Here is a 15,403-nt window from a genome sequence, read left to right as displayed (position 1 = left end):
TTGATCTTTGGGAAGGATGGGGGGTGGTGTGCTTGAGTAGTGAGTGGGCTAATAAAGTTGTGCAGAGATGGGAACCACCGCCTGAAGGAGTGTTAAAAATAAACTTCGATGGTGCTTGCTTTGGAAACCTGGTCCAGCCGGGGTGGGAGGTTTATGTCGTGATGATGCCGGCAAAGTTCTTTGGTCTTTTTGGGGCCCTTTAGGTGTGACTGATGCTACGGAGGCGGAAGTCCAAGCGGCTTTCAATGGCATAAAAAAGGTGAGTAGGGACCGTCCGAAGAGTGTAATTGTTGAAGGGGATTCGTTTAATGTTATCCGGTGGCTGAGGGGTGGGATGGCTCCACCTTGGAGGTTTTTAGATCTTTTTGACGAAATGGAAGATATATTGGCGGAATCAGATATTGAGTTGATTCATGTTAGAAGGTCTGCTAACGAGAAGGCGGACGCTTTGGCTAGAAGAGGGGTGGTATGCATCTCGATGAATTGGTCTGATCAATTTCCTATTTGATGGCCTAGTCATTTTGTAATTAGTTTTTATTTTTTATTTTTTGTTCTGTATCTTTGGGTATTCCCTTTCGGGTGTCCCTTCTGTTTCTTTTATAATATATGCCATTTCAAAAAAAATAAAAATACAATAGCCAATACTATAGGGCAAATACATCAAGGAGGGAGGAAGTCGAAGAATTGTAACCCTTGCCTCCCAACTCCATTGCGAGCTAGTTTGTCTGCCTCACAATTAGCAGGCATTCTAACATGATTAAAAGTAATAGAATCTCCATCTATCCGATCCTGAATCTCATCAAAAAGAGAAGGAAAGTGCCATGGCGGAACGAGAGTCCCTCTAAACCATCTAATAACATTCATAGAGTCCTCCTCTATTGCTGTGCTATTGAGCAGAGCTTTGTCTCAATGTTTTATACCCTGATAAGCAGCTCTTACCCCCGCTTCAATTGCATCCAACGCCCCAATTGGCCCCGAGAAAGTCCAAATAGTATTGCCACTTGAATCTCTCAGAACACCTCTAATACCTCCAGGATCGGGATTGCCTAAACTAGAGCCATCAAAGTTCATCTTGAACATCCCTTCCGATGGAGGCTCCCAAGCTTGGATCACCAAAGGTCTCCTCTCCACACTGAAACAAACCTCCATCCAACTTTCCCAAAGATCAAAAGCCGATACAAATTGGAACAGGGGAAGAGATCTCGCCCATGCAATAACCGCCCGCTATCGTTTTTATATATATAAAGTGGGGGGACTTTGCAATCCCGTTAAAAATCCTCGCATTCATTTCCAAATACACCACAAAACAGCAAATAGGCAAAAGTCCCAAAGGACCTTTCCTTTTTTCTTCCAAGGAACCCACGCCCAATTTTCTAAAAGATAGGGGAGAGATGATGGAAAAACCCAACTAATACCAAACCTTTAAAGGATATACCCCCATACTGCTCTAGCAACGTTGCAATGAATAAAAAGTTTGCAGACGATACGTTGCTCTTTTTTGCTCCCCAAGTCTCGCTAATTCTAAATTTAAAGGCGGTACTTGGATGCTATGAGTTGATCACATGCCAAAATTCCAATTTTCATAAGTCCAGAATTTTTGCACTAAATGTGGATTCACAAAGGAAAATGTGGTTTGCAGACACCATGGGATGTCAATTGGACCGGCTCTTAACAACATACTTGGGTTTGCATCTTGGAAAGGGCAGACCAAATAAAGATTTATGGAACCCGATTGTGGAAAGAATCAAGAAAAGACTTGACCCATGGAAAAGATAATTAGTCAAAAGAGGTGGAAGATTAACGCTCATCAAAGCGGTTTTGGCAAATATGCCAATATATCAGCTATCTCTTTTTCGATGTCCAGATACCATTATAAACCGAATAGAGCAAATTCAGCATAGATTCTTGTGGAGAGGTTCAGAAGATCAGAAAGAGATTCCATTGGTAAATTGGGAGGATGTGTGTAAGCCAGTGAAAATTGGAAGCTTAGGCATTAGAAGAATCAGAGAGATAAATACTGCTTTTCGTGGCAAATGGCTTTGGTGGTTTGGGGAAGAAGGATCTCAATCGTGGGCAAAAGTTATATGTAGTAAATATGGGGTCAAACTAGGCCATTGGGAATCACAAGATCAACATAAAAGGAAAGTTGTCACAATCTGGCGAGATATTCTGAAAATATCCTATAACTTCAACCGGGGAACTAGACTTAAAAGTGTATTCAGGCGACCGTATCAGTTTTTGGAGAGATGCTTGGTGCACGACTATTCCTCTCATGGACATGTTTCCGGACCTTTTTCAAGTAGCAGTTCAAAAAGATGTCATGTTAAGGAATACTTTGAGAGGTGTGGGGATAGGGTGGTGTGGATGCCGAGATTCCGAAGAAATTTTTTTGAGAGGGAATTGGACTCTCTAGATAGACTTTTTTAGCTACTGGAAACTTGCTACATCAAACAGACTGGGGTGGACAAAAGGATTTGGATTTTGGACTCTATTGAGTTTTTTTTTAGTCAAATCTTTATATAACCATCTTCTGCCTTCATCCATATCCTCCACAGAAGCAAAAGTGTGGGAAACACAGGCTCCTGCAAGGGTTTGCAAATTTAGTTGGGTGGCTTGTAGAGGTCATATTCAGACGATTTACTTTCTACAAGAAAGGGGAATGCGGTTAATTAATCATTGCATGTTGTGCTTAGAGGCAGGGGAATCTATTGATCATATTTTTATAATAATATAGGTATAAAAAGTAATAAACTGAAAACTTAATCGGATAAGTTAATATAATATTTTATTTTCAAATAAACAATTTCTTATTAGGATGGATAAAGCTCAAAATAAGTGGTAATTGAAAATTTTGGCAGTAGTATTAAGAAAAATAGATAAAAAGATATCTAAAAGTGCCATAGAGAATCCTAAAGTAATGGAATCCCATATGGGTAAGTCGCTCATTCTTAAGAATACATGTAACAAGGGTTAGAGGACTCAAAAACCAATAAAAGATATCTAAGAGAGTCATAGAGAATCTTAAAGTACTGGAATTCAACACAGGTACATCACTCATTCAGAAGAATCCATGTAACATGGGACGGTGATCTCCCATTCTCTACTTTAAAATATTCAAATTTACATTTAAAAGCTTGCTGGGAACTGTACAAAAGTATTAATTATCAAAACATGGAGTGCAGATATCATCACACTAACTTGTACATGAAAAAAGAAATGATAGTGTGAAACAACCAATTACTCCAAAAGTTTGAGCAGTTTGAGATAGAGTTATATAATCTTTTATACTTAACACTCTCCCTCACATGTGGCCCCTCTTTTTATGGTTAGCCTAAATGTGGCTAACCCTAAAATTTTCAAATGTAAGATGTGACACTGGCCTCTCATTCTCTACTTTAAAGTATTCAAATTTACCTTTAAAAGCTTGTTGGGAATTGTACAAAAGTATTAATGATCAAAACATGGAGTGCAGATATCAACAAACTAACATGTACATGAAAATAAAAGATAGTGTGAAACAACCAATTACTCCAAAAGCTTAAGCTGTTGGAGATGGCACTCTCCCTCACATGTGGCCCCTCTTTTTATGGTTAGCCTAAATGTGGCTAACCCTAAAATTTTCAAATGTAACATGTGACACGGGCTTCCCATTCTCTACTTTAAAGTATTCCAATTTACCTTTAAAAGCTTGTTGGGAATTGTACAAAAGTATTAATGATCAAAACATGGAGTGCAGATATCATCAAACTAACATGTACATGAAAATAAAAGATAGTGTGAAACAACCAATTACTCCAAAAGCTTAAGCTGTTGGAGATGGTTTTATATAATCTTTTATACCTGACACTCTCCCTCACATGTGGCCCCTCTTTTTATGGTTAGCCTAAATGTGGCTAACCCTAAAATTTTCAAATGTAACATGTGACACTGGCCTCCCATTCTCTACTTTAAAGTATTCCAATTTACCTTTAAAAGCTTGTTGGGAATTGTACAAAAGTATTAACGATCAAATCATGGAGTGCAGATATCATCAAACTAACATGTACATGAAAAGAAAACATAGTGTGAAACAACCAATTACTCCAAAAGCTTAAGCTGTTAGAGATGGCTTTATATAATCTTTTATACCTTACACTGTTGGATAGAATCCATATCTTAACAAGCCCAAATATGATTCTTAAGACTATTGGATAAAATAGACGGATCAGATTTCTACAGATCTTATAAACAAATAATGAAATAATGATATATGGCTTAGTTGAACCCAAAACACGTTACTTGAAACGAAAACATGTTACTCGACCTCAAAACAGTGCAAGTCGAAGCCAAAAATCCATGTATTGTAAATTAAACCATAATTGAAATAAAACATGAAAAACAAATTGCACTTATCTCTTTTGATGGAAAAATATTTATGGGAAACCCGATTAAGAAGAAGAAGGTTGAGTCGTGCCACTGGTCACTCTCCTTAAGAATCGTATCCGCCCCCTACCGGTGCAACCGGGATCCGCAAACCGATGCTCCAAGATAAAACAACCAAAGTTGGCTCCAGTCCACGTGCACTCGCTGACTGGTCCACCCAGAACCACCTTAGAACTGTGCTCAGACACGGAAGGAACAGAAGGAGATGAAGCAAAACCAGAAAACATAACCCTTTTTCTATGTAAACCTCTTTCTTTTTCTGTTGGCAAAAGCCACCCCAAACGTAGACCCCAAAAACTCTTAGCCTTACCCAAACCGTATTCTCTTCTCCTTTTTGTAGACACCAAAGTGTCAGTTGGAAAGAGACACCATTTATGGGTATTAATGTTGAGAAAAGCCACCATTAAGAACCTTGAACGTTTCTCTTCCAACATTCATATTTGTGACCGTTGGAGATGAAACGGTTTTGCAACTTTAATAGGTGTTATTATCATAACCATTTAGCAATTAATGGGGTAAAATGGAAACCATTTTGGGCATTAAAAAGAATCTTTTCATTTAAAAAAACACTCAAAAGTCACTAGCTTTTGAAATAAGAGGGAAACCAAAATTTGAATCTTTTCCTCTAAATTTTAAAGACAAGGCAAAAATCACTTTTGGCTTTTCAAATTCTTTAAAATTTCCAACATTTACAAGCACATGTGGCCTCTCTTTTTAGGGTTAGCCTAAATGTGGCACATGTGGCCCCTCTTTTGGGTTTGGCCATCACATTTAGATTTTTAATATCAAAAAGTGTTGAACCCAGGCAATTTGCTATGATACCATGTGAAACAACCAATTACTCCAAAAGCTTAAGAGGTTGGAAATGGTGTTATTTAATCTTTCATGCTTAAGAACAGATACCTTTGTCACAAAGCCAAAAAATGAAATACTTACAAGAGGACTGGATCCTCATGGTTGGAGTTGTCAAATTCAATGATCTTATACCCCACTAAGAATGTCGTCACCAGTACAGACGTCGCAATGGGTATAATACCCAACTCCGTGAAAGTACCTGGATTAGATGCGAGGAAAGCACACAGCCAATAGAACTTATCTTCTGAACCAGTCTTTGAGTGCATACCATGAGGGAGCATACAATAGAGCAGAAATGTGGAAATGGACAAACTCATTTAGGGAACACTGCCCTTGAAGGAAGTACCCTCGATCCCTGGCAATATTGGTAGAAAAGGTCTGACCAGATGTAGAACTTTGAATCCTCCTCCCATTTTTTTCTACAGAGAAACTAGTCAGTAGTTTTTACTCTAAAACGTTCTCGGTATAATTATATAGTATAAACTAGTCAATACGGCTTACACCATACGATGATCTAAACCGTCCATTTGATGTCCATTTTCTCAAAATAAAGCGGGGATTTGGCGGCACTCTTTAAGTCCACGCCACCAAAGTCCGTTAGCATTCTTCCTTAAAAAAAAAAAATATAATTTCATAGAAGATAGTCAAAGTATCTCCATCTCGAGTTTTTATATGGTGTAAGCCCGTACATGAGACATCTGAATATTAAAAAAAAACTGCATTGCAGCGACCTTGTTTGAATATCTAACCCATTCATTTATTGGGCTCCAACGTAAATAGGTTGTTCATAATGAGAAAGAGAACGTTAAGTTTTCTAATCCTCATCTTCATGTGAGAAAGAGACGTTGGAGATGTATGTAGCCACGTCAATTATAGAGAGAAGATGATCTTGCTTAGGATTTATTTTTTCAATGTCATAAAGGGGAGATGGAGAATAACTAAATTCATGAGTCATCAAGAGGCATGCGCTAACTACATAACTGGATGTGCTTGAAAGACCAATGTATTTGGGATTAGAAACTCTTCAAGTTGCTGATGGGCAATTACTTCTAATGACAGGATCTGAAAGAGAGAATGTAAAGTGAAATCATTGATAAACTTGGGTTTATTGTAGTTTATGGAGAATGCTGAGAGGTCCTAACGGGCTTAGACTCGTGCTTTAAGGGTGCATTTGGATTCTTAAGGGTGCGTTTGGATTGAAGGAATCACATGGTGGCAAATGGAAAATGCAATGATGTGCTTGAATTGACCAAATATGTATGCTTCGGTCTACAAATTGATCATTTCTCCTCACTTAAAGAGGGTTGTGCCCAGATATTGCAAAATATTTCCTGAAAATACCCAAGAAATTGGTATAGACACCCCTACCCTTTTGTCTAGTGTAATTCATGAACCTGTACCAAGAAAGTGAAGCCATTGGCTACAATTCACAAAGAGGTTGATCAAATCACTCCTATGCCATTAAAATGACCATAATAGTATACCCATATCTAATAGAAAATGACCTAATTACCTCTATCTGATTAAAAATGACAAAATACCCTTCTCATAAAATGACATAATTGCTCCTATCTCATAAAAATGGATCAAAATACTCATCTCACAAAAACTTTTAAAAGTACCACTATCTCATAAATATAACCAAAAATCTCATATAGTGTTGACAATGACCAAGGGGCTTTTATCTCATCAAAAAAGAAATGACCAAGGGGCTTTTATCTCATAGAAAATAACTAAAATATCCCATTTCATGACATATGGAATGCCTAAATCTCATAAAATGACAAAATATTGATATGTCATGAAAAGTGACAAAAGTGCCTTATCTCAAGGAAATGACAAAAATACCTAAATCTCATAAAAAAAATAGTCAAAATATCCATATCTTATAAAATGGCCAAAATACCACTAATTCATGGAAAATAATAGAAATATACTTTTTTTAATGGTAATAACAGAAATAACCTTATCTAGTCAAGAATAATAAAAATGCTTATATCTCATAGAAATGCTTATATCGGAAGGAAACCCATTCTATTTAGGGCTGCACAAAAAACCGGCCAAACCGATAAACCGAACCGAACCGAACCGGGCCTTTTGGTTTGGTTTGGTTAGGTTTTTCTCAGCATTGGTTCGGTCACGGTTTAGAATTTTACCAAACCGATCCCATCGGTTTGGTTCACGGTTTTAGATTTTTAAACTGAAAACTAACCGAACCGAACTGAGAAATGGAGGAAAAGACTTACTTATTTTGTGTCATTATCAAATATAAGGTGAGTTATTTCATTTGCAAAGAGAAGATGGGTGATTTAAACAAGGGAGGTTTGTCTATATCAATTCATTGTATTCAAAAGTAAAGAATACATTCACCCCTTCCCCTTAGACCACGCCTTAGAAGTGTAAAGAGAATAGTCCTAAATACTTAGAGGGGTTGTCCAAGAGAACAAAAAGGAGGGGTGTCATCCCCTTTATAAGGCCCTCGATTAGGGTTAGAGAGGGAGGGGTCTCTTCTTTTTTTGTTTCGTGAGAGAGACAGAGAGGGAAGACAGATAGAGCTTACTTAGAGAGCTTGCCGGTCTCGTTGCACACCGTTGATGGTCGATTTGAATAGATTAACCTTTTTTTTATAGATAAATGTATTTAACTACTTGATTTGGATTTGTACTGGGTAAACCGTGAACCAACCGAACCGAACCGGTCAAAATTGGTTTGGTTTGGTTCAGTTATACCCCCCCCGGATCGGTTTGGTTATGGTTTGGATTTTCTCCAAACTGATGTGATTGGTTCGGTTCAAAAAAACTCCCTAAACCTGTAGACACCCCATTTTGACAGGGCCCTAAACCCGCGTATTCGAATGAAATCCCGAGGTCAGGCGGAAAATGAATGGAATTAATCCGAGCAAAAGAGAATGTGGGACCCGTTTGTGTGGGGCCCGTTGGTGTGGGACCCGTTTGTGTGGGGCCCGCTGGTGTGGGACCCGCTGGTGTGGGACCCTCTTGTATGGGGCCCGCTGATATGGGACCCGTTTGTGTGGGGCCCGCTGATGTGGGACCCGTTTGTGTGGAGCCCGCTGGTGTGGGACCCGCTTGTGTGGGACCCGCTGATGTGGGACCCGCTTGTATTCAAAGAGAGAATAAGGACAGTCATCATTTTCTTTGTTTTTAAAATGGGCGTAATGAGTAGTTTTGGTTTTCGTATGGCATCCAATGCATTTGATTATTGTTTTTTATTTTTTTTGCAAAAATATAAGGGAATTTGGGGGGACAAGAACTCATCATGAGTTTCTCTCCTCATGATGAGCCTCCCCACTGAGCTCGGTTCTCTCGCAGAAAAGAGGAGAACAGAAGAAAAAAAACCAGAAAAAAAAGGGGAGGAGGAGAACAGTAGAAAAAAAACACAGCAAAAAAAAGAAAAAAAAGGAAAAATCGGCAGAGAGAAAGAGAGAGAGAGAGAGAGAGAGAGAGAGAGAGAGAGAGATTTGTCCGACCATCTCTTCTGGCAAACTCCTTGCCGGAATCCGGCTGTTGTCTCAAAATCCGACCCTACCTTCTTCTCTCCCTTTCATTTCTTTACCATTACCTCAATCCACATCTTCTACCCTCATTTCCCACCACCAAACCCTAACTCCTTTCTTCTTCTTCTCCGATCTTCATCTTCGGGTGAGCTTGAGCTCCGGCCGATCATCTAAACTCCGAGAGAGATCTGTGATCTGAGAGCAAGAGAGATAAATCTTCTCTTTAAATTTCCGATCCAAACCCTCAGATCACAGATCAAAACCCTAACTTGTTTTTCCTTCTTCTCCGGTCATTCTCCGACCGTGCTCCGGCTAATCCTCGGACAATCTGTTTTCGCTCTCCCTGTTTTGAAGATCCCCAATTTTCAAAGAATAGAGAGGTTCTAGGAAGACAAGATCGATTAGAGTTTGGATCTTTCACTTCTTATTTTTGAAACGCATAACAAGGAAAAGGGATCTGGAGATTCTACATTGCAAAAGAAATTTTTTTAAAATAAATATGAGTAATGGAGAGTGAGAGATCAAAAGAGAATCAGTGATAAAGAGATAAAAGAGAAGAATTTGGTGGAGTTCATCACATTCAGGTAATATTGTCAATTAATTCTATTTTAGTGTGAGAGTTTTGTGATTGCTCTTATTTCTATGATTGAATGTTGTTGGCATGCGAATCTGTTATTTTGATTCACTGTGGGGTGGTTTTGGTTCTTAAATTACATCATAGTGGCCAGATTTTTATGTTTAGTTTCTTTGTTGCTAGATTTGTTATTTCGACGTCCTGTGAAAGGTCGTTCTATGAATAGAATTTTGTTTTTGGAAAGGGAGTGGAAATTGATTCCTTTGACCTTGGTTTTCACTATACTGTTTGTGTGGTCTATATGATAGCTAAGTTCATATTCAAAAGGTTTTCATCGAAATTAAGCATAAAAACTTGTCCATTTTGTTGGTCTGTATAACACATTATAAAGCTTGGCATAGGGTTTGCATATCCTGTTTGGTTAAGATCGGTTATAGCATTGATAAGGGCATGGGATCTGCTTGTTTCTTGACAAATTTTTATTATATAATGCTGATTCTGACAGAGGATTCACATGATTTAACGTGCCATGATCAATTGTGTTTGTCTTTGGTAAAAGCTTTGAATTGGTTTGTCTATTTTCTGAACCTGTTTGAGTGTATGACTGTGTTTGAGAGCATATCGAGAGGCAATATAATCATTAGGCTTACTTTAGTATGAAGACATGTACATGATTTTCCTTGATTCTCTTGCCTCTGCTGTCCTGCTTTCTGGTCAAGTTGCTGATGGATTTACAACCATATTTGCTGGAGAGCTGATAGACAGGTTTGGTCATTTCAAAATGTGGCACTTTGGAGGATCAATTCTGGTTGCTATTTCCTTTTCTTCTGTTTTGGTGGTTGTCTGCCTTGTAAAATCTTCGGGAACAATTCCTCTGCTCTGCAAACAATTGGGTACAGCACATTTGCCGCAATTTTCAATATGGGTTGGGCTGCTACTCAAGTTTCACATATGTCAATGGTTAATTGCATCACATTGAATCCAACAAGCAGAGTTGCGCTCGCAAGCTGTCGTAATGCTTTTACAATGGTGGCCAATCTTAGCCTATATGCAGTTGCTTTAGGCGTTTTCAGTGTTTATAGTGCCAAAACATTTGTTGACATTTAAAATAAGATTGAAGCAACAAATTCAGAGCAAAAGTTATGGGAGGATTTCATGGGCCTACTGGTTTAAGAAGGTTCTGTACTATCAAGTTGCTCTTGTTTATGTGCTCACCCGACCTATAACTAACATTTCACAGATGATGAAAAGAATGCCCATTTGAAGAAATTAGACAATGCCTCAGAGAACCTACAGCTCTTCAAGGCAGACTTGTTGGATTAAGGTTCCTTATGCAGAGCCATTGCAGGATGTGATGGAGTTTTCCATGTTGTAAGTCCCGTTCCAGCAGGCAGTGTGCCCAATCCAGAGATTGAATTGGTTGAACCTGCAGTCACGGGTACATTGAATGTACTAAAGGCAAGTTTAGAGACAAAAGTAAAACGAGTTGTCTATGTGTCAGTTGTTGCTGCTGTTGTGATGATCCCCAAAGTGGCCAAAAGATGGAGCTATGGATGAAGATGTTTGGTCTGACCTTGAATATTGCAAGACAACTGAGAATTGGTATTACTTTTCCAAAACAGCGGCAGAGAAAAAGGCATTGGAGTATGGAGAGAAAAATGGGCTCGATGTTGTCTCAGTTTGCCCACCCTTCGTTTTTGGACCACTGCTGCAACCCACTGTGAATTCCAGCAGTTTGTTTCTCATCAAGTTATTAACAGGAAAATATGAACCAAGGAAAACAGAGTTCTTTTTATGGGCGATGAAGGCGTTAGCCCAAGCCCATCCTTAGGGGACTCTCTTAGTCCGAGTAAACCTCCCCTCGTTTGTTTTTAAGACTTTCCCAGTCTTTTGGAAACTCTTAAACATTGTCATCTAGAGCCCATTTAGGGAGACAAGCTATGTCTCAGCAGAAAAGTCGAACCTTTTGGAGACAGGCTTTGTCTCATTGGTCGTAACGTTCTCAGAGTTTAGGAGACTTGCCCAGTCTCACTAGCACCCTTATGTGTTTTCTCTTCTATAGGAGACAAGCCATGTCTCATAAACATCAGTTGTCATTTCTCTTTTAGGAGACTAGCCTAGTCTCATTAGCCTCTTTCTCTCATTTTCAGTTTCAAAAGCCTGTCCTATCATCATAGGGGTTAGGATTCTATCCAGCCTCTCATCAAATCATGTGATCTTTATCCACTCTCGCAAGGCATAGGATGCTGTCCAACCCTTGCAGAGTCATGATTCAGTCTTTTCTCCCCGCAAAGCATAGGATGCTGTCCAACCTTTGCGGGATATCAGGAGTTTGTCCTCCCCTTATGATGATAGGAATTTGTCCTTTTGTGTCAAAAACTCAAAAACATTCAAAAATTTCAAAAACACTTGAAAATTCAAAAACATCTAAAAACAAAAATCCTCAAAAATTTGAGTCTTTTAAGAGTAGTTAGGAAATCTGTTCCGAACTACGGATGGCTTGATCCCTAGCTGAGGGGTACGTAGGCAGCTCAGGCGTGCAGCTGGCATCCTGAGTTCAGTCACCCTTTTTAATCACCATTTTTGTAAATATTTCCACAATTTCCACAATTTCCGTCACTTCACCATTTTTGCACCCTTTCTTTTTACACTATTTTCACACACTATTTTTACACCCTCTCACCTTTTCATCCACCCAAGTTCAGTCAAACCCTTTTAATAAATATTTTCAAACATTTCAAAACAAAAGCAAAAAAATGGGCAAGGACGGTGATTGCCAGGTCACTCGGAGCCCTCTTTTCATTCCATTTCCGGTTTTCATCATGGTTTGCCGGTTTTATCGATTTTCCGACGTTTTTATCGCGTTTTGGGACGGGCGACGACGTAGCGTGGCCCCTTCGCAGGGATTGTCCTCACTGAGCCCAACGATAGGCTATGACGATCGTGAGACCTATCCGATCTTCAGCGGATCAGGATTGTTGAGTTTGATTCATTAGACTCCCTGAGCCTATCGTACGCTCCCTTTTATTTTCCCTGGTATTCTCGGTCCTCATGTACCGTCGATTTATCGATTCATTTCTTTCCTCGCATCTTTTGTTTATCGTGTCTTTGTCTTTGGTTCCTTGTGTGTTTACTTTCAGCTTGCTTATTATTTGTGCGCTTAGTTTCACATGCTTAGCTGTGGCTATTTACTGCTTTCTGCTTACCATATCTGATATTGCTTGTTTAGCTGTAGCTGTGCATGCGGATGTTACTGCTTTCCTAGATGTGATGGGTTAGGAGTAGATGCGGTGAGTTAGGATTTGGATGTCTATTTTCTTTTGCCCATCCCCGGGTCATGCATGCTTAGATAGACGTTTTCTCGGGGATGCTTGTTCCCATTTCACATGATTTTCGCCCAAAATTCTTCAAAGTTAATAATAAATGGCATAAGAGACCAGGTGCTCGCACTTGGGCGAATTGGGGGCGCCTAACCCCTTCCCCATTCGTCATCAGGCACGGACCCTTTATATCTCTGGTTATCTGTTGCGACAGAGCACAGCATGGGATCCAGGGCCCATTTCCTTGGATGGCGACTCTTTCTTTATTCGAGGTGCGTCTCGAATCCGGGCTGGTCCCCGAATCGAGAGGTATCTCACTTCACATCGCCGCTCATGCTGTGAGGGGCACTCTTTCGAGAGTTCCTTGGCGGAGCTCTCCTTCACGTGGATGATCCAGAGACTCACGTAGGGGGCACGTCCCCCCGCCCCGTCTCGGATCGGGGTCCACAGGCTGGCGACTCTGCTGGGGATTTCTTGAAACATTGCCTAACTCTGTAAAAATGCCATTTTTATTAATTTTGAAGAAATTTGGGTCAAAACCAAGTTAAATGGGAACTTTATCGTTAGAAATCCAGGGGCACCAAGTAGGTGCGTAAATAAAATGAGGGATTCACACACTGCACATCATATGTTGCCATATTCTTCATTCTTTATTTCTTTCGTTGTTTTTCATTATTGGCTCCACGGGATAGATTCGATGCGTGCCCGACTGGGATGTCATTACACCCTGATGGTGCTGTTGAATCTATTTCCAAGCTATGCGCCAGCGCTGCGGCCGTAAACACTCGGTGCACTTGTGTTTACAGCAGCCGATGAGCAATGAAGCATACTATGTATAACACTCGGTGCACTTGAGTTATACATATTAAGTATGTTTCATACGCATAGTACCCGATAGATTGAGTCCGGAGCCCTACTTTGTTTTATATATTATGTATATACTTACTGGCTTAGTGAAAACCAACTAGGAAGTACCCGTGTTTATATACATCTATATTGCATTCATATGAGGAAAAACATGTGTTGCTTACACATGTGAAGCCTAGAGTTAGGAGTCTTGTCCCATTTGTAGACTAGGATGGCTCACCTTGCGTGGCTACAGCGCGGTTCTAGTACACTCATCAGTCTGTCACGAGTCGAGACCTCCTTGGCTCCGCTAGATTAGACTAGGGTTGGTGCCCCTGGTTAGTATGTATATATATGTATATATATGTACATATTTGTTATTAGATTAGGGTTTACTTCCTAGTTAAGTTTTCCTTCATAATCTAATCAATTATTCTTCTCTATCCATTCTGTGGATTATCATCAGATTCTGGGCTCTTTTAGTCATGATCTGTCTCTCATGTGCTTGATCATTTGATTGATCCTGATCAGATGTACTCCGCATGTCGATTATGAGTCTATCTTGCCATTATCATTACCGGAGTGTGTTCTTGCTGAGAGCCCTGCTTTATCTTGACCATGACGGCATACTCTTCATGTTTAGTTGCTGAGACCCTCCTAGTATAGCCGTCATGCTGCCGATTTTTTTCAGAACCCTTAAGCGTAATCATCATCCTTTTGGGTTCGTTGACAACCATGTGCTTACCTTACCACATCTCCTAGTATAGCTGTTATGCTGTCGAATTTTCTCCAAATACTTTGAGTGTGGTCATCATCCTTTTAGGCTTGTTGACGAACCATGTACTTGCCGTACCACATCTTCAAGTACAGTTGTTATGCTGTCGGATTTTTATCCAAGGGGATGTGTTTGTGCTACCTTTTGCTTCAACTTGCACATTACATTGTCATGCGATTAATTCTCATTGAGCCTAGTGTTTATGGTGTCCATGACAGGAGTCTTAGTCACTCGTCTACCATCAACCCCAAAAAAGCTTTCATCTCTAAACTCGCTTGGTCTAGCCCACTATACCTTTTTCCTCTCACATTGCCCAGATGGCTGAGTATGCTGAAAGTCTCATCTTGAGAGAAATGAGAGAGATGATGATGATATCCAGGACCTGATAGACGGGGATCCCCTCTCTTCTCGAGCTCAGGTGCTTCCAAGAACCCTACACGAAACCGTGTTGCACCTCTTTCACCCACCATGGGAACCACTCTACCCTTTCAACCCTTCATGGATCTCGCCACCTTTACCTGTACCACCTCTGGGCTGAAAAATGATTGAAAAAAAAATGTCAGAGCTTGAACTCCTTGAAAACATCATACCAGAGAAAGCCTTGCCATTGTCAGGTGCTAAAGAACAATTTGAGCTGGATCAACAGAAACCAAAGAGGCCCTCTCTTCTGAGATTCTAACTCCAGGATTGCTCTCTCCAATCATTATCAATGAAGGCACGTTGTCCTTGAACTTTCAGCGCCAATCCGTTGCCTCTGATGAAGTATCTCATCTTTGAAATTTGCTTTGAAGTGTGTATACCAACCCTCCTGTCAAAGTTGGTAAGTCTAACCATGTCAATATCAATTCTAAGTATGTTGTGTTTTGTGGTCTCTCTCATTGTGAGCCAATGTCCCATCTTTTGTTGAATTTGATGGAGAGCCTATCGTGGCGCGTCAAAAACCATTGTATGTACCTCAAACATTCAATGCAACGAACATTGGATTCCAGTGTCATCAATATTCTTGTATATGTTCACTCTTGGATCTAATGTTAATAAACAAATTAAGACACCCTCCTCGGACGAGGATGCCGATGAAATTCTCCTCGAGATTTGAA

At 39.9% G+C, this 15,403-nt stretch overlaps 1 pseudogene; it reads left to right on the top strand.

Annotated features, from left to right (window-relative positions):
- The first annotated feature begins 10,029 nt into the window (after positions 1–10,029).
- Positions 10,030–11,196, top strand: LOC143878850 (cinnamoyl-CoA reductase 1 pseudogene; annotated as a pseudogene).
- Positions 11,197–15,403: the final 4,207 nt, after the last annotated feature.

The sequence above is a fragment of the Tasmannia lanceolata genome, unplaced genomic scaffold, assembly GCF_043159265.1.
Source record: "Tasmannia lanceolata isolate RefF3 unplaced genomic scaffold, GAP_Taslan_0.1 ptg000006l, whole genome shotgun sequence".
In the NCBI taxonomy this organism is placed as follows: domain Eukaryota; kingdom Viridiplantae; phylum Streptophyta; class Magnoliopsida; order Canellales; family Winteraceae; genus Tasmannia; species Tasmannia lanceolata.
Note: the sequence above shows the minus strand (reverse complement) of the source record. Positions and strands in the feature narration are given on the sequence as shown.